General features: G+C 46.1%; 1 long non-coding RNA gene across 2 annotated transcripts; it reads left to right on the forward strand.

Annotated features, from left to right (window-relative positions):
* The first annotated feature begins 18,918 nt into the window (after positions 1-18,918).
* LOC141953894 (uncharacterized) lies at positions 18,919-25,050 on the forward strand. 2 transcript variants are annotated; one of them, XR_012632035.1, is made up of 3 exons: positions 18,919-19,787; positions 22,976-23,403; positions 24,205-25,050. It is a non-coding gene; the product is annotated as an uncharacterized LOC141953894 (long non-coding RNA). The 2 variants fall into 2 exon arrangements; XR_012632034.1 differs by having other exon boundaries at positions 22,976-25,050.
* The last annotated feature ends 498 nt before the right edge of the window (positions 25,051-25,548 follow it).

The following is a 25,548-nucleotide window of genomic DNA, read 5'->3' on the forward strand; positions in this document are numbered from 1 at the left end:
GTGTTAACTTAGCGCTCCTCGGCTGAGTCACCACACATCGTTTAACAGAAGAGGTCTAAGACAAAACCAGAGAGAGCATCAGTCTGGGAATCGCATCCCTTTGCTTATCTCCTGTCCTCCACAGCATTCGGCCGTTCCTCCTCACCCTGCTGGCTGCACGCTCTGTGTGGTGCCTGGTGTCCCACAGGTCTGGGGCTGTTGCGCAGAACATTCCTTATAAAGACATCTCTTGGCACAAAGACGGTCCCTGGGAGCAGGATCCTAGGTTGAAATGAAACCTTCTTGGAGTAAATAAATACCAGGGGTTTATTTCCTATTAAGTTCATTTTGTCGCAGTTTGCAGTGTCTGACCAGATACGGGTGGATACTTCTCATCTTCCTTCCTCTTTATATTTCCAGTCTGGGAAACAGCAAAAAAGTTAGTGAAAAAAGTAACATCTGTGAGAGAGAGAGAGAAAAGGATGAGGCGGGCTGGCCAGGCAGCCAGCCTCAGGAGATGGTAACACAGAAGAGCTATTCATTCTGAGAGCCAGTTGCTCCTCGCCCTGTTAGATTATAAATTGGACACCTTATTAAGAGTTGATCCTCCAGCAGCCCCACCCAGGGCTGTGCTCATGCTTTAAACCAGTGGAACGTAATCCTATTTCACTATTGATGCCTGTTACTGGATAAGCACATGTGCAAGCAGGGCAGAGGATACTAGGCAGAAGGAAGCAGCACCCTGACTGTTTTCTGAGTTGTCAGTTTAAGAAAAGAAGATAAGAAGTCTTGGGAGAGAAAGGGGAGAAGGTTGGTTTGCACTAAAATTTGGGCAGTTTTATGATGATGCTGGCTCCCTTACCAAATAATTAAACCAGCATAATTATTTTTTTTTCTTGTTTTCTCAGTTGTAACTTAAAAATGCTGACTCACTGGCACAGCGTGCCAACCCAAATGTTGCTGCTGGAATCAACCACTGGAAGAGCTTGATGAGATATAACCCCACCATGGCATAGGCTTCGAGTGGGCTTCTTCAGTGGTTCCAAGTTTCTCTTCTGATGGTTTGCTTGGTCACTTATGTCTTGTCAGATTAGGTCAGTACAAATTTAGGCAGTTGTCAGGTTGAACGATTGTTATAGTGAAAATTTCATGGGAATGTAAGTTTAACAAATTCAGCAAAGTTTTATCATCCTTGGCAAGACTTCCAAGCTTTTCAACCTTCATGCACCTTTTAACCACTTGAAAAGTTGTCCGACTGGCATTTAAAATTCACAAAGTTAATGCCAGTTGTTGTCAGAAATAAATTTCTGACATGTATTCTTCAGGGCTTATTTTTGTGCTGACGAAAACAGGATGGAGTTATTATAAACCTATGATAGTGTCTTTGACTAGTATCCCTGCTCATACATACATGTTTTTCCTTCCAGGCAAAACTAGCTGAGGCATTCATGCAATTCTAGATGCATTGTGAGGATTTTGCATCGTCAGAGCATTTATTCTGAATATTGTATAGATACATGACTGGTTGGTTCCCCTGTTGAGCTACCTCTGTTTTACTTTCCTTGGCAGGCAATTTAAACATAGTTAGGTATATTGCAACTGAGCAGTGGTTGGGAAATTCAAAAGTAACATGGAAATGCCACCTTAAAACAAGGCCCCATTCCTGTGTAGATGTGAGTGATGGACATAGATTCAGGTGTATTTCAATGGTGTCTTCAAGACTTTTTGACTTGTTCTGCATCTCATATAACTGAAAAGCAGCTTTTGTGTTTGGTTTAGGAGGAAATGAATTTCTTTCAGATCTGATTATCATTAGTGACTTACCTGTCACTTGAAAACTTTTGTGTGATGCTCTCCAGGTTCGGAGTCACTGGTGTTTGGAAAGCAGTGACTCCTCGGATGTTCCTGGATACCTTTATGTGTCTGCTTCCAATTACTTTACAAACTCATGAAAATGAACACAAGGCATCTTCAACATTTCTCTCTCTCTTTTCCTCTCCTGTTTTTTACATGGAGCTCTTTTGCCAATAACTGTTTCCTAGTAAAACAACACCTCTGAAATCATGCTGCGTGTGTATGTCTGTCTGTGTATGTGATTCCATGTGCCCTACCTCCCCAAAAGTGTGAGCCTGTTCGTCAGTTAACTTGGTGAAAGAATACAGATCTGAAAGTGAAGTCCCTAAAAGGTTGAAAGAGAGAGGCAGATGGGTACATGAGAGAGCCTGTTTGTGCTAAAAGCATCAAGATGCTGCCAGCTCAGCCCATCTTTTATCAGTCTCCAGAGAACCCCCACTGGAGTGTGCCCTTGGAAATCAGGCTTCATCCTGTCGGTCAGTCGTGGACTACTTGTTCATACTGGTGGTTTTGGTATGGTTAGACTAGAGATGGGAAAGCTGGGTTCAAAAACTGGAGTTTCTCTTTCGTTCCGCACTTTTGGAATTTATGGTTGTCTCTCCCAGGTGATCAGGAGTCCATAATTGTGTCCTATGCACTAGGGAATCTCTGTCCCTGGTGCACACACCCTTCAAATTGGGTATTTCTTTTGTTACAAGAGCAATATAACCATCAGATTTCAACACAATGTTAGAAGTGTGGATGTCCTTAAACCAATTTTTGCTAAGGTCATGAAGGCTTTGAAAATAAGGGCAAAGCCTTGAATTTAAGCTGGGACTGAGTGGTCAGCAGAGCAAAGAACAGAGCTCAAGCTTGTTTGGTGGTCTTGTGCTGCTGAGTAAATGGACTGAAACATTCTTGTACAGGGTGTCATTTCTAAACACACTAGGTTGTAGAAATCAAGCATAAGGGCGAAATTCAATCCAGCAAGTCATCTGATCAGAAATAGTGCTGAAAGATTGAGGTTTTTGCAGCAACAGTTATTGGGGTTTCCAGAATGAATGAATTCAGCTGAACATTAAATCCTCAATTAGTCTTAATGCCAGCAATGGAGAATGGATGACATTATGGAAATGTAAAATACTTTCCTATACCATCATCAGCCCAGGCTCTTGCAACGATTCAGCTTCTGCCAACTTCTCTTCATTCATTTGCTGATCTCAGCCAAGCCCTTGAAGAGCTGGGTAATGGTGTTATTTGCATGGGAGGTGAAGATGATGTAGAGATGGGTGTCATATGTGTACTGCTGACAAGTCAGTCCATGGTGCCACTGAATCTCCTCTAGAGGCTTTATATAGATATTGAACAGGCTGAGTGAGGGGAAAGAATCTTGCGTTATTCAGCAGGTGGAAAAGGTTTTGGAGGTTAAGGAAAGAGCAAGTGTTTATCATAAATCTCTTGAGTGTACAAGAGATTTATGTAAGGGATGTCTGAAGATGTACCAGCTCAGTTCCATAAGGCTGCGGACAGACATTTATTTTCAAACAGCTGAGCTGGATGGAGATCTTGCAGCCATTCCAGATGCTTGCTACCAATCCTCTGCTGATGGTGCTTGTACCCCTTGCTCTGTAATTAGAAAAGGTGGTCCAAGGTCTTTCTCCTAATCTGTCAGGTGGAAGTCTCTCAGATAGTTTTAAGTGCTGACAAAGGTAGTGTTAGTTAACCCAGCTGACATTGCTGGGTTATCTCTCTTTAAGAGAGAGCTGTTTACTAGCAGAGCTTTACCCTGAGTTTTAGAAAGGAGGGAGAGAAGGCTGCAGCTTTTCCCACAGAACGTGTTCACAGCCCCAGACAGTTCCTGCATTGCCTCCTACAGGTCTGAAGATGGGTAAGGCATGTGTATGGGACTGGATACATGTACTGGAATAGACTGTTACTCCTGTTTTGTGGAATATGTACTGGGATACTTTGTGCCAAGCACGTGTGTAGTACTTGTTTGTTACATGAGCAACTAAAATGGAGTATTTGGAGCTGTGTTAGCCTCCTGTGTAAACAAGAGCTCTAGGACGGGTACACAGTGTGGTAGAAGCCCAGGTAACTAAGATCATTATTACCCAAATCTACTAACAGACCATTTACAAGAAATTAGTATTAATTATTATGTTAGTACCGTTGTGGTTAAAGCTGAACCAGCAAGTTATAATAACATCTTTAAGAATATCCAGTTGGGGCAAAGAAGAAAGCTCCTGTGCTCAAGGGATCATTCAGAAATGGGAGGAAGCAGGCAGAAAATGTGCAGGTGGTTTTTAAGAGATCCTGGAGTTCCTACAGAGTTTCCAAATCCAAAAATACAGAACTGTTGAAGAATCCTTGATGCGTGCACAGACAAAATGGACCAAGCTATAATACTGTGTGTGGCCTAGTGGTAAACATGCCTGTGTGCTGGTAGTGCTTTAACAGGGAGAGCTGATAGTACCCATGATTTTCAGGTAGTGAAACGTGTTCTCCATTATCTCTGGGGACTGGTGAGACTCAGGAGTCTTCCCAGCATCCCAGAAACCTGCAGCCTTTCTGAAACATGGAAATGAGCACACAGTTTTTAAATTCTCCATCATGAAACAAACTTGCCCTTTTTTGTAAAGCTGTATGACACAAACCTGTGAAAATGGGCCACCCTAATGTCTGAGTCTGGCTCTAAAGGAGATCCCTAACTTACTGGTCATCCTGTTTCTGAACTGGGCCGGAATGGAGCATCCTACCTTAACAACAGTCTGAAAGTCTAGTGGAATTTGGACTCTGATCCAAACTCAAGGCACAGGCTCTTCTCTAAATAAAAATAACTAGATCACAAGCTATTTTGGGGTGGTGACTTTTAGACAAGAAACGTAGGGCTCACATAGGTTTTTCACTCCTGTCAAATACATCTGGATGCTGTCCTCCTTCCAGATGATATTCCAAAAGCATTTTCATCAGCTCAGAGCCAAATAATCCCAGATGGAAGGTGGAAGCTGCAGAGCAACTGACATTATTCATGGTAAACACTGGTGGTTTTTTGGGTTTTTTTTGTTTCCATGAAGAATATTCTGCTACTCTGGTTGCTGCTGATGCTGATATAATTTCTGTCATGGCCTGTGATGAGTAGTATATGCAATGCTGGGTCAAGATAAGAGCCAACAGCATGTTGGAAAGCCTTCTCTAAATATGAATCCCCACCATTCTGGGTTTCTTAACAGGGAGGCGGTTAACGAAATTCCCATGCTTGGTACCATTTACATAGCTGCCAAAGCTGCTGATCGCCATCACCTCCTCCCTTTCCCTAGCACCTGCTAGCAAATCTTCTGTTTTTTCCTGTTTACTTGGCTATACCTGGGCTTTTCCTGTTTACTTTACTCCTGTTTACTATACCTTGGCTATATTCATATAATGATATGAATAGTTCCTGTTCATGAAGAATGTGGTGGGATATAGCTGATTATAAGGGATAGCAAGCAAAGGAAGAAAAGGTATGCTGGGACTTTATTGTCAATGGCACTATGTAGCAAGCGCTAAAGTGTGTTTTACATAGTGGGAGCTGGCTGTGTGCGGTACCCTACTGGGAGCGTTCCCACTGTGCTCGGCAGATGGACGGCAGGAGGGTTTCATTGCTGTGTTTTAAGGTATGAGCACTTTTTACCTCAGGAGCTCCAAGTAGTCTGTGAACCTCAGTTAATTTAAAGCTCTGGCCTGTGTAAATTATTAATCTGGTTGTATCGAGGAGCAAACTGGTTAGCTTAAGATGTCACAGGAAGTTTTCAGCTTTGCCAAGGGTATAAACTAGATCTTCTGACTCGTAGGTCTGAGCTATAATTGAAGGAGTTTTCTTCCTCTTAACATAGCTGGCCTACCTTCTCTTTGATATTATCTCATCTTTCCCTAATCACTGGGTGACATCTGATCTCTGTGACTTTTGTACAGCATCCAAGATCTATTGTATTTGGTCCAAGATCTCACCTTTCATTTCTGTCTCTTCTAATTCCATTTCAGTCCCTGGCAATTCCAGGAGGCTCATCCTTAGCCCTTGGAAAGCAGGGTGTGCCTTGGTGGTGTATCTTGCCACAGCATGGAGATTTCCCTGGACTGACCACAGGAATGGTCGCAGCGTCCTCCACTAAACTCTAGCGTGGAGGATGGCTCCTGCCACCCACACGCTTCCTGCAATTTCTGCTTAAACACAGTGTTCTTTACTTGCTGCCTGCGGTTGGTATGTAAAGCTGCTTTCTGTAGGTTTAAAGCTGCTTCCCCCTCCAAAGTGGCTTTATTTTAGTGTTCAGTTGACTGATTTTGACAGAGTACTTAGTAGCCAGTATCTAAGGTTTTATTTGGGGTCAAGTTAACATATATAGCATTGCTTTTGTCAACATTATTATTTTTCTTTTGTCTCTAATCTCACTAATTGTTTTAGGGCTATTGTCTCTTAATTTTCCCCTCTCCTTTAAGGATTTGCAATTGTTCTTTTGGGTTAGGGATGTCATGGACCAAATCCTGCCCTAATTTACACCTGTAAGACCAATGGAGCTGCATACATACACATGAGGACACAGTTAATAGGATGCTGAAGTTGTTTCCCTGTTTTGGAAAGTCACGTGGTCTGGTGCTGGGAAATGCCATTTAGGATTATATAATTCCTAAATCTGTAAATCCTGATGTACAGATAGCTCCTCCCCTGACTGTATACTTTTATTGGTGATAAAAAATATGTATTTTTTTAAAAAATTTTAGGTGTTGTACTGGTAGAACCCCTCACTGGAGTTACAACAGTAAGTAGTAAAATAGTATGGAAGTAGTTTTGAAATTAAAAAAAAAAAAAGCAGCTATGTTGTATTTCAAACATGCTGAAAAATGTTTCAGCACTGCTGGAACTCTTTGTTTTCCTGATTTTCTCCTTAAGGGAAATCCTGGTGAAATCAGCTGTTTTTTGTGATGTGTTTTGATTCAAGCAGAGACTTTTTCCTGGTGAGTGGAGAAGAGCAGGACTGTCAGAGCTCCCTGTGCTGAGGAGAGGAACGATCCAATACGCCTTCTGTTTGGGGGCAGGAGGGAGAAGGAGGGAGGAGAGGGAGGATAAGGATGCTTCCTTCTCAGTGCTCGGGGCTGCTGGCCAAGAATGTAAGTCTAAATTCAAGCCTGGTGAGTGCTGTGCCAGATCCAGAGAGTTTGGAGTCCCTTTGTCCAGAAGCTTGCAATACTTGCGGGTGTTGCCAAATGGGATGTGTGGCATCCATGTAATATATCTGATGCATGAAAATTGGTTCCTACTGAGCTTACCGTGTGGCCTGAGGCAAAAGTACTTCTGATTCCCTACATGATGCAGTGATCACCAGACCACTGCTGTTCTTCTTAAACCCAGATACAATGGCAGCTCAGGACAACCTCCTGCCTCAGGTTGGGCTGAGGCAGATGACATACACAGGGAGAGGAAAGGTAGTGCTGCCTTTGACCCTGTTCTCTCTCTCTCTCTGGGAAGGGAGGACCCAGTGCAGTTTGCATTTCTCCCTAAGCTGAACCATTAAGTCTGAAGACAGAAATGAACCTTTCCCCCTGGACATGGGCCAAAAGACTTTTTTTTCTTTCCCTTCCCCTCCCGTCTCTTTCATAACTGTCATTTTCACATATCTCTGGAACATATCACGTACTACTGTAGGTGCACTCTCCTTTTTTCTTCAGCTGCGTCCTGCTTCCCGTCTGCCAGATAAGAGCCTTTCCTTGTCTGTCTGATGCTTGTTTGCCACAGGTGACAAGGTGGACTGAAGCCATTGCTTCTGCCCCAAGGGAGAGCGTCCGCATTTGGAGAGAGGGAAATCTGCTCTGGAAACACCATCTAGCAGCCTCCATGTCAACAGGGCCGCAGCAATTCCTGTGGGATGACAGTGCCTGTGTTCCTCTGCCTCGTCGGAAAGTTCAGCCAGTTGTGCTTGTGCAAACCCCTGGAGGGCTCTGAGGTTGTGCAGGTGTCAGCAAGGACATAGCCTGGGTTGCAGAACTCCTACGACAGGCTGTGCCGGACAGAGGAAACTTGTCTTGGTAGGAATTGTTTTTGTGCTTCATAGGGATGCCGATGGGGGACAGTAGGCAGGGGGAATCCTGCGATGATGCTTCCCAAGCCAGTAGTATCCAAGGTGAGTTTCCCATTTCTATGCTAATGGGGTTCACATCAAATGCCAAGAGGTTGCCGAGGGCTGCCTGTGGAGCAACTGATACAGGACATGCCACTGTAGGTAGAGGTGGAGCAGAAGCAACGTGGTTTGATGTGGCGTGGTTCTCTTAGGCTTGAATTCCCACTAATCCAGGTCTGAAGGGGTCCACTGGGATGTGTGGCAATAGATTTATAACCCAGGTCCGTACCTGGATCCAGACCATCCAGACTGTGATCCCTGCATCCCTCATCCTCCTGACGTCAGTCATGATCCTGGCAGACGTTCCTCCAGGTTTCTGCAGCTTCTTGTTAAAGCCATGCTGCTGCACTGAGAGCAAGATCTCTGGACCAGAAAATGAGAGCTAAAGTTTTTTCCTGGGGCTATCCCAGCCTGGGCAGCCGTGCTGTTTCCTGGGCTGCAGCTCAGCTGCTCCAGCTCCACAGGCAGCAGCCCTGCTTGTCCTCTGCAGTGTGTGCCAGGAGTGGGGTTTCAGCTGCAGAACGGAGCATGGTCTCTCCTGCCCTCCCTGGGTCGGGGTCCAGAGAGCGTGCCCTTTCCCCAGCATCTCACCAGCATGGCAGATGCCCTTTCCCTTGCACCTCACTGGCTCCTTCGTCTTTTTCTCTGTTCACATTGGGGCTGCTTTTTCCCCCTGAGCACAGTGAGCAGTCCCCTGCCTTTCTGTCCCATGCTGGCTGGGAGCAAGGTTTTCTGTGTGAGCCTCCCAGGCAGCATGACTTGTTTCCAGCACTACAGGCAGGCCTCTATTCGGATGAATGTCCCTGTTAAATATGTATGAATCCGATTGACTTCGACTTCCTAGTTGTCCAGGTTTTATTCCTTTTTATTCATTTGCGGATGCCTTCTGCTAAATAGGGAGTCATGGCCACGTCTCAGTGAGTTCTGACTCATTTAGGAGGCTGCCCTCAATCTGCTTGTCTTTAAAGCTTCCTCCCCTCCTCCTCTGCTCCATCTCCCTCTGGCTCGTTCCCCCCCCTTCCTCTGTCTCTGCAGCTGCTGGACAGCTTTGTGACCACCAGTTAGGATGGCTGTTTGCCACTCTCCCATGATTGCTGCCATGTGCTGTTTTCCTTATGCCTGTTCCCTGTTTTTTTCCTCAGTCAAAGAGGAATTCTCCTCTGCAGAGAGAGAAGCAGGCGCAGTTGTCTCTGGGCTGAAGTGGGAGCTCGTGCTTAGCTCTTACTCCATGGAAAGCCTAGCATTATTTTTTTATGGCGACCACGTAGACTTGGCAAGCAGCAGCAGCTTTCTCAACCCAGCTGTTCACTGCCTCTCTGCCACAGGTTACCAGTCAGCAGGCAAGCAAAACGCATGCTCGCACCTCGTCTACGGCGGGCAGGCTTTTTGTCCTGCCGACTCCCAGCAGGAAGCGGGGGTGAGCAGTGAGGGGCAGCCTCGCATCCACAGAGGCTCGCTTAGGGAGCGCTCGCTCGTTGGTGCTGCGAGCACCAGCGGTGGAGCTGGAACAGGAAGCGGGTGCTTTATAAATAGACTTATTGTTGCGAATGGGGCAAAAGTCCTAGTGACAGTGGTGCCTGCATCCAGGCAGGTGAGCTTGTATAACCTGCCTGTGCTGGACCTGAGGACTTTGGATGGGTTTTTCAGTGGTACCAAAGGAACTTCAGTACCTGACTCCTGCTGAGGTTTTGCCTTTTAAGCTTTTGGGATGTTGTTGTTTCCCTTCCTCCCCAACCATCAGGGAATCCTCCCAGAGAGGCCACGCTTGCCTCTTGTGATGTGAAATAACAGCAAGTTTCAGCAGAGAGATCTCCAAGTGCACGTACTGGTCCGCGAGTTAGAGTGCCACCTGCTGAAGTGGTGGCTGCTCAGAAACACCACCTAAACCCAGATCAAGGGCTTGTAGATTTGCAGCCTGCCCCTGCTGTGCATGCCCTACCAGTGCCTTTTGGGGAAGCTGGTGAGCTAGCCGATGCCTTGGACACTGTGGGTCCAGGAAAGAGGACATCTCCTGCACCCTGTTGTGTTCCCTGGAGATTTCATGCTGGGTTGCAGTCCCCTGCAGGGACCTGCACAGGCCACCTGGCCAGGCAGGTGATGTTGGGTGTCCTTGTCCTGACTAATACGGGAGGGTGTGAACTGAAAAAGGAAGTGCTTTCCCCTCCTCCACTGCCGAAATCTGTTCCTGTGTTTTCCTGGGAGCACCCGCAGCACCGGCTCTGCCAGGAAGCCTGCTGTGGCCTGCTCCAGCCTTTGACCGGGGCGTCGGGTTCCTTTTGACTCCCAGCCAGAGCCGCCTCTGAAACGGCGGTGTGAATCAGGGTGAGATGACACCCGGGAGCCTGGGGAGAGGGGAGGCCCCTTCCCTCCCACCGTGGTGGCAGGGGCTGTCTGTTGGGTTGGTGTTCCTGTGGTGATAAAGCCCTGTGAGACCTTCCTTTGTCCTTCCATGAGCTGGGACAGGACTGTGCTGCTGAGGCAGGATCCAGTGAGAAAGTGGCTACTCCTTCCCCCTCCCCACCACATTTTATTTTACATTTTAAATGTATTTATTTTATTTTGCTTCATCCTATTTTTTATATTTATTTATTTTTACTTAGTTCTTTTTCATTTTACTTTGCCCAGCTCTATCTTATTTAATTCCACTCCTCCCTGACCCAAGCGGTCTTCAGGCTGACAGTCCCTCTCACCCCACTCCCTGCACCTCCCTTTCTCTCTGCTCGGTGGGAATGTTGTTCCTTGGGTGCTGGAGCTCATCCTGTGCGTAGTCCATCCTTCAGCTGAGAAGCCGTGGGATGGCTGTCCCACTGCCCTGGCTGGGCGGCAGTGCCCACACCAGGCTGGTCTTTGCTGTGTGTGACTCAGGTGTCCCACACTCCTGCGGCCGCTTGTTCCAGTGCACTCACTGGCCTTTTCCTGCCAGGTCTAAGATGGGGCCACAGGCCGCCTCTCCCACGCCCCTGTCCCTCTTTAAAGATACAACATGATTCCTTTATCTCCTGGTGTCAGGCAAGCCTGGGACACACAGAGGTGCAGATAATGTTGCCACTGTGTGTGCTGGGGGCCGGGCAAGCAAGTGGGGATCTTTCCTCTCCCCCAGTGCTCAGCAGATGACTGCCTGGTCATCTTCCTGCCCTTGCTTTTATTTCTGGTGGGCACAGAGGGATCCAGCTGCCATTTCCACCCTATTAGCAAACTGCAGTGCAGCCCTTCCACATCGCGGTGGCAGGACGCCTGGGCAAGGCCCTGCGGGAAGGGGCAGCAAGCAGGAGCGAGTAAGCAGCAGTGGCTGGCTGCTGCCCCGCTGGGACCTGCAGGGGCCATGGAGACCTGGAGGGGATAGATTGGTTCAGGCTGCGGTGCAAAAGCTGGTGGGGAAACCAAGCCATGCACAAAAAAGCAGTTTATGGCCTGGCAAGGGAGTTTGGGAGAAACTTGGTCCCTCCCTAAACAGCAAGTGGGTATTCAGGGTTCTTGTCTCTTCGGGCCTGCTCGTCCAGGGGCACAATGTATCTGGCCCTGTGGATGATCATAAATATCCAGTTACTTATGTGCTGAGGCATAAATTCAAAATTACTCTTGGTAAAATCACAGAAGAAAGAATTTTAGTCACCGTTAGCACAGAATACTGGTGATGTTCCCATCTAATACCACAGTGCATTCTCGTGTGATATTTTACAGTGAGAACATAAAGCCTGTCATCTTTCAGTTTTATAACCAAAACATGTTTACAACAACAAAAATGTGTGGGAATTCAATATTGTCCAGGTCACTGGATTAAAAGCCTGCCTCAACTTATTTGCCCCTCCACCTATGGCTTTTACTGCACCTGTTTCCACAAGCATTGGAGCATTCATGTTTTGTTTGTCTTTTCCGTGGCCAGATTAAATCATCTTGGAGCATGGGTGCGGTAGTGAAAAACGCACGTAGTGGATTTACATCTCTGGGATAAAGGGAGAAGCCGAAGAAAGATTCCCCCATGAGCTGGCTCTCGTCATCAGTGCAAACGTCTTAGTCAGCACAAGCCCAGACTGCCAGAATTGTGCAGCTGGGTGCTGTCAGGGCTACAGCCCCTGCAGCTTCCTGGTTCACTGGATCAGCCAAGGATGAAGGCTCCAGGAGCTGATGCTCCTCTAGCAGGGATGCTGAGCCCAGGTCAGGCGAGTGGTAGGCATCTGAAACTTGGTGTGTGACCCTGCTCCTCTGGAATTTGGGAAAACACCCTCCCGTTTGATTTTAACAAATCACCCTGAGGCCAGGTCCTGTAGCATTTTGAGCATCTGTGAATATTAGCTAGAGCTGGGAGAAACCAAACATTTTGGAGAATCATTTCCATGATACAGACATGATACTCAAGTGGGATATTGCGTGTTTACTCAAGTTTCCAGGAAGCAAGGATGTACAGATACTCTGACTCACTAGAAACAAAATTACTTCTAGTGACTCAAAGGCTTGGATACTGTTGTTTCCTAGTTAATCACTGTGCTCCACTGTGGGTCTAGAATCCTCCTTTGAGGACTAGAGAAAGTTTGTGGCCTTGAGGATCCTTCCTGCTCTGGTGCAGCTCTCTAAGTGGAGAGATTAACCTCTTGCTGCCCATCAGTACTGTCTACAGACCTAATTAATTTCTGGGCTGTTACCACAAATGACCAGCTAGACTCTGAAAGCCTGATGGTGGTAGTTTTGCCTAAAAGGTGGACTTTGCAGGGGATGCTTGGACTTTGTTGGGATTACCATGTGATTTGAGGAATCCCCACAACAGTATACTGCAGGTTTGGCAGCAATATCATGATCTGAGGATGCGGGGCGTGCATGGATGCACAGGCAGTCGTTCCTGGGAAGAGATGGATCCAGCACTGCACTAGAGCTGGGGAACCCCGGGGAACCCCACAACCCTGCCCTTCTTTTGCAAGAGTACAGTAAAAGATGCCACCCTTTGCCTTGGTGTGGCTGGTTGACCAGGAAACTATTCCCATTGGGCAAAAGGCGAAACTTATACCTTTCGTACCTTTGTGTTTGATTTTTGTGTCCTGTGGTTATTTTGTACCAAATGGTACAAACCCAAGTATTATGCATTGAAATTTCAGGTAGCTCATCTCCTCTGCCCTAAGACCAAAGCATATGCTGCTGTCAGCACAGGAAATACTACGTCCACGGATGGGAACAAAGAATATTTCTTTTCAAAGTTTGTGATAATTTTGCACTTAATTGGTATGTAAGAAACCTAGCAAATCATAATTAAAAACCGAGTTTTCCTTTTCCTAAAACTAGGTCTTAAAATGTAACTTGCCTTAAATATCCAAGCCGAAAAGGCAGGCTTTTGAAAGAGATGAAGCATGCCCTCATGTGGCAATATTTTTTCCTTATAGTACCTGTTTGTTTTGATTTTAATCCCCAAATAATCTATTACAACGAGTTATGTCATTACATCAGAACTGGCATACACAGTGGGTGCTGTGATACAAAGCTGGCGTACACACAAAATGTTCAGAAATAATTATATGGGCTCTAACTATCTTGTTACTTGAGTCCCTGCATGAGTGCTTTTATTCTAAAATAAGAATAGCTGCACACAGGAATTCTCGAATAAACAAAGTAGACTTGTCCTGTCCTCTGCTCTGTTTGAAAGTTGCGTTCGATGACTGAAAGCAAAGTTTAAAATTGTTACAAAGCCCTGGATGGGCAACTTTGAAACTAGAATAATCGATCTTGAAGTCAATCTTAAGCTAAACTAAAGTAAACCGAAGATGAAATACATGTCCACAGACCTGGCCTAAATAACTCACTTTAAAAATCCTGTTATTTGTTGAGCTGGTAGAACTTCATCATGTCTACATAAGGCTTGCAACTGTGTGGATAAACCTTTGGAAGCCTGGCTCTGCTGTAAATTTTACATTTTTGACATGTAGAGGTTGGGTTTTAAAACCCCAGCTGACACTACTCTGAAAAATCAGGAAGTTCTAGTCTTGCCTGATATAGCATCATCTGCTTTTACTGTAGACTAATTTTCTTTTTTTCTTCCCTGAATTTAAATAGTAAATGTGATTTATAGAAATTACCGGGTCCTAGCAGCTTATCAGGAGTTTTTATAGCATTTTTTTTGTGTGCTTACAGATGGATTGATATCTTTCATCCAGAGCACCATAGGGAGAGTAAAGATAAAAATGGGTGAGGATCATGGTATGCCTGATTTGGAGGAGTGTGATGGTTGCCATCAAGTTTTAAACTGCAGGGAAGTGTTTGAAATCCCAGGGTTTCCAGTCTGCTGCCCAGTCATCATTTCCATTGGCTCACTCTTTACTGGATTGCCAGGAAGAGGCAAGGAAGATGTGCTGCACCCCACCATGGAGTAACCTGCAGCGCGACCTCCCTCCAGTGCATGATTTCTCTTCTGAGGGACCTGCCAAGGGCAAGACTCATCTGTGTGGGGGACATCTGACCCCTTTGTGGCAGCTTGTCACTAGGCTCCACAAATTCCCCAAGGTTCATCCTCTTCCTTGCGGAGTCTTGCAAAGCTGCTTGGGTTTGCAGGGTGGTCAGGCCAGCTGAAGAGCAGTTGCTTTCTCCTCTTGTCTTTCTCTCCAGCCCACACTCTCTGCTAATATAGGCAGCTCCCTCCTGTGCTGAGGTAATTTCCACAGGGTCAGGAAATATGAAAAGCAGAGAAATGGGAAACTCAGGATCCACTGGGCTCCCCTTGACTCAGCTGAGGGGGCCAAAATACGTGTGAGAGCTGTGGGTGGTCTGAATTTTGGGTGCTTGGTCTGGAGGCTTTGGATATTGGTGTGGATATCCAAGTTGCTTTGAGAAGACTTCAGGCTGAATGAGAAGTGAATTCCTTAAATCTCTCCCCTAGGGTCTCATTGACTTCAGTGGCAGTGAAAATTCTTCCTCAGAGACAACTCAGCAATCTTCATTCATCGCATCCTCAGCAACGGTCTGCTATCGAGTTCCCTTTTAAAAGGTTTTTGTGCTGTAATCTGCTAGCTGGTTATTTAACTGGTACTGCTTACAGACCTCCGCTAGTCGTTGCATGTCTTGTAATTTTTAAGGGATTTTCAGCTCCTTTGCGAAGCGTAAGGAAATGGATGATTACAAAATTCTTGTCAGTACTTTAGAAGCATTAGTAAATATTGAATAAAGGGCAATCACACTTGTTTTCATGGCAACTGTGAAAGAAAGTAAGACTGCTAGATTAGATGCAATCCTGCTCTTAAAGTCACAATTCTTACACACTGTTTTTTGCACTTTGGTGCAAAAACTTGTGTGTAAGAATGTGTGCTTGTGTGCTTGTAATGAGACAAGTAATTCAGCACTGCAAGAATCCCAACAACTTTGTCTCCAAGCTGGTAATGAACATGGGCCTGGACACGTCCAACTGATTTGTTTGCCTGTGGAAACCATTTTGCACTATTTACAGTCAACGACAGCAGTATTCTTCAAATGTTGACTTTGATGCAGTAAACATAAGTGCCACTTCTGCTTTGCTTCCTCTTCTTGCTGTGCCCTAGGCTGGTTATAGCTGTGCTCCTCTTTCTGTTACCTGGTCAGAGACACCCTGCATCTGGAGAAAGGCAAGCGGGGCAGCTCTGTTGGAGAACTTGTCAGTCCTCCAGCAATTAGTCCATCCCTGTGCCTTGCTGCCCATTCGCATGGCCTCGGGACCTGAGCCAGTGCATTCCCAGCTGGCTGGGGTGCACCTGAGCAGTGCTGATGTCCCTGCAGCAACTGCTCGGAGGACCAGAGCAGTGTGGTTGAAGTGCAGATGCTTGCTGACATAGACGACTAGATTAACTGGTCAACTGGCTAAATATTGGTGGCAAAATAAGTTGTAAAGCTGCCTTGAAGAAGTGGGTCTCAGCCATGTCCCCACTAACTTTTGTGGTGTGCCCTCAAGCCTCATTTCCATTTTCTGGACACCCTCTACTTTCTGCTTTTCTGCTTGTTTGGCAGGAGATGCTGGCCAGTGGGTTGTGGCAGGCTGTCAGAAGTGGATGGAGACCTCCGTTGGATGAACAAAGCCTGCCCATTCTCTGTACAGCCCGAAAACCTCGCAGAAAGCATGGGACACCCAGTCATGGTCCTGTTGCTCATCTTTCAGTCTTCAGGAGATGATTGAAAGTGCACCCCAGGACATACCGCCCTGGAGGCATCGCCGTGAGACTCATGCAGCATGACCAGGGGGTCAGCTCGTAGTTTTCAGATGAAGAGCACTCACGGCCATGGATGTGAGTACTCCCTCTAAACCCCTTCTTTTAATGCTTTCTGTTCAGATACATCTGAAACAGGTGTTATAGGGGTACACAGCTCCTGACACTCTCCTCCAGCAAGGCTGGGGGTGTGGGGCAGGTAATCCCCTCCTCTCTGAGGAGCTTCACCCACACATACTCCCTGAATGGTGGCAGGCTGGGCTGTTTGCAGAGGTGGCACACTGACCATTTTTGCTTCTCGCTGTACACCAGTGAACCCTGGCTGCTTTCCCACTGACATAATGCACCACGCCAGTGGGATGTTGAGGTGACAGGGAGACAGCAGCTGCTGGGGATGACGGTAGAAACAGCTGGCTGCTGCCCCAGCCCTGCTGCACAGGAGAGATGCTGGCCAGACAGGTGAGGGGCAGGAGGGGAGAAATGCCTCCAAGAAGGAGCTAGGCCACCACGCGCATCTTCCTCCAAGGCCATCTGCCCCTGCTTGTCAAAGGCAATGTCTCCACGCTTTGACGCACGTAGGCAGATGCCAGTGAGGTTTAATCCAGCTGGCTCGGGCACTGGTAGGCAGGGAATTGCTGCCACAACCTTTAATCACCTGAGCAAGTAACATGTGAGCCTGAAAAGCTCAGGCTGAAAATGGCGTTGTTGCAGCGAAAGGTAGAGGTTTTGTCCAGTGCTGATCCTGGCTGGCAGCTCCCTTGTGAGGGATGGGCTGCACTGCACATGGTCCTTCAGACTGCTCAGGCCACCCCTGAGGAGGACTCAAGGTCCTGATCTCTGAGGGGCTCCATTCTTGTCTTGAAGGAACAGGAGCACTCGTCTGGGCCAGGGGAAATCCCGAGAGCCTTGAAGCATGTGGCCAGGTCTGCTCCTCTTCCAGTAGGTCCTACAACAACAGGAATATTGTACAAGAAGGTGACTTAGGTAGAATTGTGGGCTTTCACAGCACACAGGCCCCCATCCCCAGCTGAAAATTTGCATAAATACCTTTCCAAGTAACACAGTTTTTCTAAATAGGTCCAAAATCACATGAGAGGCAGGGAGGGGTATTTATGGGAAAGGCAGGTCTGCTACACTGGGAGCTCATGTGAGAAATTGGACTAGTACTGTCCACTAAAGTTAGACCATGAATTTGGAAGGGCCTAGTTGAGGAGGCTCCTTAGCACAGCTGGGTTGACCTTGATGTTTTTAACCTGATGAAGTCAATTCATTCCAAGAAGCAGCTTCTGTATGTGTAGCAGGGAGAAGAGACCATGAGACCCCGTGACACCTCTTCAGAACACTTCCATGTGAGTCTAATGGACAAGAGAGATGGTATAAAGAAGGGTGTTGTTGAAAATTGTAACCCCAAAACCCAAGAGCCACCCTCATTTTGAGAAGGAGTTTGATGAGGTGGAGAGGAGGCAGGGGAGAAGCAAGTTCATTTAGAGTAATCCACTTACAGTCTTCTCCCCTAGTAGCATTCAGAACATTTTCCAGGGGACATTGTTATTCTTACTCTGGCTTTACCCATGGGGAAACTGAGGCACGCAGCAGTAAGGTGACTGATTCATGGTCAGTGCAAAGCCCAGAGAAGAACCTTGCTCTTTTGGATTCCAGCCAGGTGATCACTACCAGTTAAGTTATAAGTGCTATAAAAATAGCTGTTATGTTCTCTCTATTTAGAAATCCCCATTTCCAGTGGGAAGCAGGTAGAGGGGGAATCGGTAAGCCCTGCTGCTGCTGCTTTTTGTTACTAGCCTGCCTGTCACTTCCCTTTTACCATTTTACATATGGTCACTCGATACCAGCAGCTGCTTTGGGACATCTCTATCTGTCACATCCTTCTTTTTATTTCAGTGTCCAAAGCTTCAGTGCTCCACAAAAAAAAAAAAAAAAAAAAAAAAAGGCATTAAAAAACCCACCCCTGGTAGCCGAGTTTCCTCCCAGGTTTGGTTCTAAACATGTCACTTTAATGATGTCTAAACTACGCAGTGCTTGATGAGCAAAACATTACTATCTTCTAGCCACATTTGTTTTCCCTGTCTCCCAGAGCATTATAGTCACCCAGGGAGAACTGCGTGTTCTACTTCGCTGCTGTAAAGCTATTATGGGTATGAAAAGTTCCCATTAATCTGCTCCACACATGGATGTTTCTGGATAAAGTTCAGTAGCCAGATCCCTCTTTCTTTGTGTGCATCAAACGAAGCAGAAAAATGCCTCCAATTTAAAGACACCAAATGAATAACCAAATAGATGAGATTAATTTTTGTTTAATCCACGTGGGCAGCGAAGCCAATGGCCAGTGTTTGTATGTGGACTTCTCCCAGGAGTTCATTACCAGCCGAGTCTGTAATAAGTTAATGCAGAGATTCCGTGGAAATAGGGGGTTAATTATATGCAGAGGATGTTGGCTAATGTACAGCTTTGAACAACAAAAATAGCCCAAAGTCTTGTGTTTTGGATGTGGAATCAATTAACGAGGTCCACGACATGTACCAGAATTTGTTGAGACAGTTGTTGTACTATAAGGATGCTTTATTATTATTTTTTTTCTAAAAAGCTAAGAAAATAAGTGGATAATGGAAGGCAAGGGACAGAAAGACATGAGACTGGTAATAAAACACTGGACTTTGGCCTGGGGCCAAGGCAAGCTTTTCAATGGGTCTGAAGTTTGGATGACAGCAGAGTTTGAACTGGTTTTCACTAACTGTCCAAAAGGTTATACCGTAATAGACAGAGAGAAGAGGTTGCTTTTAGTTTACCAACTCCCTTCTCTCTGCTGGCAGGAGCGTTATGCTGCTAATATGCCATAGTCATTAGACTGACGGATATCAGCATGTGGCGCGGCGTGCTGCAGATTCAACTCCGAAGCTGAAACATAAAAAATTCTCTGCGTTGCTGGTTGGCACAAATCTAATTTTTTCCCCCTTTCCACATCTGGTTCTAATATAAAATGTGTCTTTCTGCTTTTTTTTTTTTTTCCTTCTCTTGCCACATCTTTAGAAATGGCTTCTTTTAAAAAAAAATAGAGTGCCCCCCTTTCCCCTATATTTCTAGGTTTTAGAATTAATTGTATGTATGTGTAGTAGTTTAATAGCACAGCTTGGGTACTGAATAGAGCACAGGACTGTGCCTTTGCAAAGCGATGTCGTTTCACAAAAAAAGCAGAGAAAGATGAGATTACTTTTACTTCCCTTCAGTGTTCAGAGCTGTGAAATGCACTTTTGGCTGTTACAACTTTTCAAGGAGCCCCTTAAACAGGTAGAATACAAATTTAAAAGAAAAAGGTCTGACCTATTTTCACACCGTTTCACTGTAGGACAAGCTCTGGCCATGCTCCAGGCATTTCTTAAGTCCCTCAGCTCCCACTGCTTTTTTTCTCACCCCCTTCCCCCAACTTGATTCCTAAAGCCATTAGTTTGTTCCTAGAAATTATCTACTTGTTTGTTGTGTTGGGTTTTGGTTTGTTTTTTGTTTTGTACACAGAAATTTGCAGGCCAAAGCAAACAGTACCTCAGAAAAATGTTGCAAGACAACCCAGTTTTGAGCCAAGTGCCCCTCATAATTTCTCGGCACCTTTGCTAAAGCAGTGGAGGCTGGGGCCGCTGTGTCTCCATAGAAATCACAGCAGGTAAGGTTTGTTTAACTAATTAGTGGTAATCCTGAGCGACTCTGTGGGCTGTAATTTATGGGGTTTCTACCAGGTTCTGTGTTCAGTTCCTCATGATGAGGATGGACCCCTGGACATTTTAGCATGTGGACTCCTGGAGACTGTCTGGCACGGTCTGGAGATCTCAGAGGAGCCACCCAGGGCGAAGGGACATGGCTTGAGGTTGAGTGCCCCTGCAGTCCTCTGCCCCTGATGGCAGGCCAGCCCCATCGCTGGCCATTGTCCCAAAGGTACTCAGGGGGGATCCAGGATGCAGGCCAGAACAAGGGTGGCATGGACGCCAGTGGGGTTTACAACAGTGTGAGGAGGCTGACTGTACAAGGGACCTTGGTGGGCCATGCTGGAGAAATGGACTTGGTCAGCAGAAATGATGCAGGGACCACCCTGACCTCTCACCTGCTCGCCTGGCTGATTGGAGTTAAAGTGTTACCAGCGAAGGTGTCTGCAGCCTTTACACAGCAGATCTGGTGTGCCATCACCTCTCAGGGGCATCTGGGGACAAGGTCAGAGCAGCAGGAGAAGGTTATTTCTGTGGCAGCTTTTCAGATAGACTAAAGAAGGGAAAGAGGAGGCAAGAGAGGTCAGGCAGGAGGATATGATAGCCTAGCTGAGATGACCAGCCTCGGGCTGTCAGGTCGATGATGAGACACAGAAGCTGTGGGGCTTGTTATCAGGGTCCCAGCCTGCCAAAGGAGCCAACAGTAATGAGTACAGTTTCTTAGATGTTGCATGGGTATGGGCAATGCCTTTATTTTGCCTGTAATACCAGGGATGGCTTCAGGCACTGTGTTACAGGTGCACTAACAATGAACACCGGTATGCAACTCCCCTATGCCCCCCCGTACCCACCAGGTGTTAGAGCAGGAGCAGGCTACATCTGCTCTCTGGATTGCCAAAATTTTGTCTGAAAAGGTATACCCCAAGTACCAGAGCACCACTCAACTCCCTCATTTATATCCTGCAACTGGTTCAGTTAGGGTCATAACCAAGTGAAATGGGAACGTCCAGCCCCATTCATGCTGTAAGTGTAAGAAAACAGCAGATTTTTTGTTTCCTGAATCATCTGGGGAGTGTCGTAAGAGAGAGAGTCTGTACTGTCTCTGGATCTGTCGTTTTTAGTTCTTCCTTGTTTGGGACTGCTTCAGGATAGGGCAACCTGCTGCTGACACAGCTGAGCAGTGCCATGTCCCATGCCTTCGACTCAGCTGAAACTCTTCACAGAGCAAGAATGGATGATGGCAGCCTAATTCCTCTGTGACCAGTGTGAGCAAGGAAGTATAATTATGATAGTTATCACTGGGGGATGTTTCAAAGGGAATGCATGCTAGATACTCTGACTAAGCACTTACTTTTTTTCCATCAAATTACTTCCAGCCCAGCAGCTAGATCTACATACATGATAGCTCAATGAGGTCCTCCAGCTAAGGTCAACTGAGTACCTGCCCCAGGAGAGCAGGCCACAGAGCAGATGCAAGATGCCATGGTGTCACCTCATCCACTCCTTTTCCCTTCTGCTGCAGACCCCTACCCCACTGGCTAGTTGTCAGCATTTTGCCTTGTATAGTTTTAAATGAATCACGCTCCATCTGATTTTACTCTTAAACCACTCCATCATTTCCCTTTTAAAATTCATATTTTTGTTCACACTCAAATAAAAATACATATCAATATTTTATAATTTCTGCAGCGTATCCCCAGGCACAAATTATATTGTAATAATAAACTGGCTAGCTTGTTTTAATAGTTCCTGGCTTTTGGCCTTATGTAACACTGCAGGTGTGATTCTAGTAGCAATACTATAGGTGTGAATTATTATGTTAGCGTAACAGGCTGTACTTTATTGTGCTTTATTGCTTAATTGGCTGCTTCCATAAGGATTCTGCAGTTGTTACTGGGAAATAATGCCAAGCTTTTCCATGAAAAGAGTGATATTCTTTTTTTGGTGTTTACTAAGGTCAGTCTGATTTCAGTGCATGACTGGGTTTGGGAAATGAAGGAAAGATGTCATTAAATGAATTAAGAAAGTGCTTACTTAATCCTTAATAAAAAGCAGAGCAGCCTAAAAGATGCTCCTTGTTATGTGTAGATACTTGTAGCCCCAAAGAGCCCTTTGGGAAAACAGCTGGCTGAGCTTTCTGGCAAAAGAAGCCCTCTCCCATGTTCGGGGGATTCCCAGGTGGTGGGCAATACCTCTGGGTGCTTACATGCTCTGTGATCTCCTCTTCCCTCTCTGATGGAAGGAGATCAAAGTTGTCTTCACAGCAGCACACAGGCCCTGATCCCCTTGCCCCGCACGGGGGCACCTGCCTCCCCCACCCACGCTGACCTGCCCGAAGCAGTGGGGATGCAGGCAGCCCTTCAGAGCACATGCAGGTCCTGCTACTGTGCCTGGGAATCAAAGGGGCAGGGAGAAGTCCCAGGGGTGCTCAGGTGCCCCACAGTCACCTCTGCTGCTTGGAACCTGAGACACCTCCAGTACATGCAGCCACACCGTGATGTGGCGACCAAGGACATTTTTAGACGGTTGGAAATAATGAAAGCTGCTACCCCTGTGAGTCACTCAAATTCCCACCATGTACTCTTGCTAGAGGGTTTCTACCTCTGCTCCCCTGTGCTCCCCAGCAGTGTGCCTGCTCATGCTGCTGAAGTTCATTGTTGGCCTCTCTACTTTGTTTAAGCCTTTTTATGTTTGGAACTGCAGGTTTAGCAGAAGGATCTGTATGTGCTTTCAGCTGGGTGAAATGTTTATGCTTGGCATCTTGTTTGCAGGGACAGTGTGGTATGTGATTTCCCAGGTGGGACCCTCATCATGCAGAATAGGAAACTTTTGATTTTTCCTTCTTGTAATGGTATTTTCCAAAACTATTAATGAAAAGAAGAGCTTTATTCTATAGCAAGAGCTATAGAATATGAACGCAGATCTAGATTTTGAAGGTGCAGGGTTTTGCTTGGTGAGGCTGTATGTGTGCTGAATGCTGTCTTGCCTTACCAGGGATTACACTGAAAATTTGCAGAGCTGAAAGCCCAATGAATGCACCATTAACTGTTGGGTTAACAGGAGTTAGCCATGCAACAGACTGTCCTTTTCTATCGCTGAGGCACAAAAAGTGTAGTACAAAAGTAGACAAAAAGTGTCTTCCTTTTTCCAGGTCTCACCAGGTCTGACCCACAGAGGATGAGTGTGCCTGAGCTGTGTTTGCACTGTCTGCCTGTGAAGAGAGGACTCATCTCAGCCACAAAGGTCTCAGTGGGGTTTGTGCTGAAGTGGGTTTCCACCATCTGGGATCTATGCAAGAGCTACATCATACTCTCTTAGAGATAGGAAAACTTCATAAAGAGAAGACTTTGAATTAGGAATCCACTGTGCATTGCATCATTTATCATCATGATTCACATACCTCCAGTGTTACTACAAATCCGGGCAAAGTGTGAAACGATTCTCTCTCTTATCTTTGAGGAAATGCAACGTGCCCCAACCCTGCTGACTGTGAAAGCCAGCTCTGCCCAGTTTTGGTCCACATAAATTGTCAGGTTTATTGGAAAATCTCAACAAACCTCAACAGCATAATCTACCCAGGTAATTTTGAAGTACTTTGGAAAGCATTCAGTATTTTTTCTTTTCTTTTCACCTTATGCAGCTCCTAGAAACTCATGGAGTTCTGCAGGTACCTACCAAGTTGTGAAGGAGCTGGAGGCACTTAAAAAGCTGGAACATGATTAGTAACTGTCAAATTACAGGGAACACTTTAAAATCCCTTAAATCTCTCCCCTTCCCTACTTTGTCCGAGGAACTAGGACATGAGCCTTTAGCTAGGCTGTCTTTCCCTGATGCAGTCTCTTCATTTGTGATGGCAGAGGATCTGAAGCCACAGGCAAGGCATTCAGAAACTTTAGGACAAAGTCCTGACATGGAAAAAAAGGGAGAATAAGTGAGCTGCAGCACAGACGATCACACGAGGGAGTAGCTGGTATGTGCGTGCCAGTGCCAGAGTCCTCAGACTCTTTCATCATGGGAACCACAGCTTGACTGCCAGATAAACCACCTCCTTTTGTATTCACAATTGCAAAATATCTCTGCAGCAGCTCTAGCAATTGCTCAGAGAGAAAATAAATAGAAAAACTTTTCTTGCATCCTTAGCATAACAGGTGTTTTTACAAGAAAATCTCCAAACTAACTGCATTTTTATTTGTCCCTTTGGTATATCTCTGCTCTGTGTCTGAAGCGTTTTCTTTGCCAAGGAGACAGGCAGAGGCAGTGAATTCTTTGCAGACCCCTGACAGTGGTTTTAGGTTTATCAATTTTAAGGTTGTTTTATACATTTCAGTATTGTCTTTTGTTTTAGATTGCATGAAGTGACTATATTTATTTTGTTGCCAGGCTGTCTTTTGCAGAAAAATTTAAGAAGTTTATTTCTCATTCCTGTTTGCCATGGAGGCCTCAATCTCAGAGCAAATTATAGAAGAAACCCAGAAACAGTTAATCGAATGTTAAGCAAAATGAATGAGGCTTGTACGGTGCCCTGAAGGTCATTAGACTCAAGGTCTGAGCGGCTGCCAAGGGGAGCGAGCTCCAGGGCGGGAGCATTCATCTGAGAAATCCCCGTTGCTGGACGCGGAGGGGGTCGAACCTGGGAGCTGGCTGCAGGCGCCTCCCAGCTGAGCTCAGCTGCCATGGCTGGACGCGGGGTAGGACCTCGTTCCTTCTCATACTCCTGGCCCAGAGAGCTCTGCAAGTGGATGGGAGGGCATGTCCCACCCCATGGAAGGGCAATAGGGACTTGCCTATCACTCCATCTGGCCGGCTGCTTCCTTTACTAACTGTGGAGTGAGCAGGTAGCTCTAAAATCATAAAGACACGCAGTGGCTGGGAGTTAGGGCTGATGAAAGGGCCCATGGACCACTGCTAAAGTGAAAGTCTGGAAGTGGCACAGAGTCAAGGGGTGCAGCAGGCAACGCAGAGCGACTGGTGGTCAGCTACACATCCCCTGAGCCGCTCTCCATCCCACCCACGTCTCTATCTCCCCATCAGAGTGCGGAGGGGCTGCTGGTTTATCTTCCACTTCAGTCCTGTCTCTTTCCAACTTGGAGGTGGAAGCGAAACCACAGCATATGGAAACAGAGAGTCAGAGCATTGTGATGTATGTTCAACTTCAAAGTGTCTTCCAGTGTCTCTTTCTACGTTATAGAAGAATTTTGACTAAATAAAGTCATTATGTGAATATTATTATGTGCAAGGATGAAGATGTGTCCGGGTACCTGTGCACTGTTGTTCATGAATGTTAAGCAGTATGTTAAGCCTTCCTATAGATCAGTTTGTGTATCTGTGGGGCAGTCCTGATATTTTATTCCTCATTCGTGCCATAATTGCAGGAATTCTTTATGCCAGTGTAAACACTGATCTCACTGCATGTTGGAATTACAAAGTATATAAGATGAGGAGAGCTGGAATAACAAGAATGTGTATTTTCCGAAAAAGTAGAAGGTTTCTGGAGGAGGAGTTTTCCCAAAGGGAGCTAAGTTTACAGATCTAACTCATTCAGGCGTTTTTGCTTCTGAAGCTGACACACACATGCACAAACACACATGGTCCAGTATCTATTTCATGGACACATTCTTCCCATCTCAGTGTGTAAAGGTCTTGAAAGCAATAGCTACTGGCAGTACCCCAATTCAAAATATCTAATAGGTCCTTTCCAGTTACAAAATCACTAAGGACACATGC

This window comes from Strix uralensis, chromosome 1, assembly GCF_047716275.1.
Source record: "Strix uralensis isolate ZFMK-TIS-50842 chromosome 1, bStrUra1, whole genome shotgun sequence".
NCBI classification, from domain to species: Eukaryota; Metazoa; Chordata; class Aves; order Strigiformes; family Strigidae; genus Strix; species Strix uralensis.